Here is a 2,870-nt window from a genome sequence, read left to right on the forward strand (position 1 = left end):
GTTAGATTGTAAGTCTCCCCTCTTTCATGGTATTCTGTGGAAACTTGGCATTCTTTCCTTCCTTTGGAAGATGTTTTGGTTCAAGTATTCATGCTTGTGATAAGTGGGCTGAGCGTTCTCCAAAGAATATTTTGAAATGAAAAGCAAAAGCAAAACAATACTAACTCCTAATCAATTAACTACTAACTTTTAATTTCAAGCTTTTTCTTTAATGCAATTTATTTTTAGCACTCTATTTCATTTGCCATTATTCATATCATTCTAATTGTTTATGTTAATGCAATTTTATTTTTGTCTACTTGGACCATATTGTGTGATATAATTTGTTTGTGTATACTTTGCTTGTTTGTTTGGTCTTTGACCATCAATGTACATAATAACAATAAAAAACCCTAAAAAACTTTTGAGTGGACTGTTGGCTTGATCTTGGACAAATGGACTTAGAATCTAGGAAACCTTCCTAAGCTAAAGGACTTAGCCAATTCCAATTTGTTGAGAAATCAAGTGCTTACAATTTTGAACTTCATCTAATACATCTTTGAAGACCTCTCTAAGTTCACCTGCAACATGATCATTGTGAAGTTGTTATTTTGAACCTGTGACTTGTGGAATTCATCTGTTACATGGACTATTTTGGAGAAGATCATAGAATGGATAAGCTTGGATGAGGCCATCTTTATTTGATGCCTTGCTCTTCAAGATAATATAATTATGCATTTGTGTATTGCTTGATTCTAAAAATCCAAGGGAATTCTGGGTTTCTATTGACATTCTTGTCTATTGGATTGCTACCTATTTGGTCAGATCTTTTCAACTCTAAACTTTTAATTTTGTACATAGGATAGTCTCTTCATCTTCTCCCCGTTTCTTTAATTTCAAAATCTCTCCCTCCATTTTTTTCAAAATCTTCTTTGTGAGAACTGCTTTTGTTCTAAACTTTGACCACTTTTGCAAAAAAGATAGAAACTTTGGCCTTATGCCATTGCATTTTCAAACTTCTTTTCTTAAATCAAACTTGTAAATAAACTTAACTATATTTGACTTAAGCTTTCAAAAAAAGCCAAAAAAACTAACTCATTCAAACCATTTTTAGGCCTTTGTGCCTTTCAAACTTAATTTTTGTTAAAAACAGTGCATCCATTTTGAAATTTGTATCACGAACTACGAGGTTTTGATCCCTCATTTTTATGTTGGTACGTAGGCACAAGACCGAAGGTCTTGTCAAACACAAAAATATAATTAATAAATTCTTTTCTCATCCCCCCATTCTATTTGTTCGTAAACATCACTTTATACCAAGTACATATGCACACAAAAAAGGGCTCCCTAAGAGTACCTATGATACTTTGGGTACTAACACCTTCCCTCTGTGTAACTAACCCCCTTACCTGTGATCTCTGACTTTTTATTAGTTTTGATTTGAAAACTTCTTACTTTTGGGTTTTGTTCGTACTTTTTTCCTTTTCCCTTGGAAACAATAAAAGTGCGGTGGCGACTCTTGTTATTTGATCTCTAGCTTGTCAATAGCTTGATGATCATGAATTTCCCGCTACACACTCTAAATGAACTTGGATAAAGGAATGCGAGACGCACACTTAATTGCTCCTTGAATAAGCAAGTCAAAGGCGCACGTCTCACTACCGCACTTATACGATTTTCGCAAACAATTTTCAATAATAAAAACGAAAAAGGAAATAGGAGGCGTTCGCCTTGTTATTCCTCGAAATAATTGAACGAATGGTGTACACTGCATTGCTCAATCTTTTGTCATTCTCCTAAAAATACCAAACATATTAAATCAATTTCCTTGCCCCCGCGCGACCAACAACTTAAATCATTTTAGAAAGAACATTGCTTAATCCCTTCTAGTGCGTACACAAACTAGCGCTTAATTCTCCACCGCGAGCATGCAAGCCAACGTTTAACCGCTAGGATGCGATCTAAGCACTTATTCATTAAAACACATTGTAGTGGGGTATTCGTTACCATTAGAGATATTGACTAAATCTAAGGTAAACCATACAAGTCGAGTCGCCACCGCACTTCTATTTATCCAAAGGAATGGTTAGAAAGCGAACAAAAACCTAAAAGTTTTATCGAATCAAAAACTAGTAAAAATGTCAGAGATCGGGGTAAGGGGGTTGGTTATGCAATGGGAACGTTTTAAGCACCCAAAACATCCTAGGTACTCCTAGGGAGCCCTTTTCACATTTGATGTAAGGTTGGTATTTTGTGAAAAAATTTGTTTGTGCAAACATGATTGAAGAGATGAGAAGAGAATATACAAGTTATTTACATTTTGTGTTTGGATGGATAAACCCATTGCCTGTACCATCTTAAAAAAGATTAGGATCAAAACCTCGTAGTTCGGGGTAAAAATCTCAAAATGAGTTGGTGAATTGATTTGGTCTAAAAGCCTTAAGGTATTTTGTTATCCAAGGGAGAAAACTCAACCTAAAACCACAAATCCACCATGTGAGGATAGCTTCAACATGCTAGTGAGGGGTTAACCCTATAATAAGCATGGAAGACTCATTGTCCATCACTAAGGATATAGGTGAGTATTACATCTACCTCAAGGATAACTCAAACCTAATAGCTAAAGGTTATGAAAATTTTGATTAAGGAAGTGGCCATTGAAACCACAAAAAGACATTTGAATGGGTTATATTTACCAATGAAGATTATGTACAAAATTTGGTCAAAGTTGACTTAGAAGTTCAATTCAAAATAAGTGTTATAAAAAGAAAGTTTTAAAAATCAAAAGCATAAGGCTTAGGTTTCTAATGTTTGAAAAGAAGTGTTAAATGTTTGCACAAAAGTTTTGGCTTGGGTTAGAGTGGAGGGAAGAAGAAGAATGGCTAAAGTCC

The sequence above is a fragment of the Lathyrus oleraceus genome, chromosome 1 (assembly GCF_024323335.1).
Source record: "Lathyrus oleraceus cultivar Zhongwan6 chromosome 1, CAAS_Psat_ZW6_1.0, whole genome shotgun sequence".
Taxonomy (NCBI): Eukaryota; Viridiplantae; Streptophyta; class Magnoliopsida; order Fabales; family Fabaceae; genus Lathyrus; species Lathyrus oleraceus.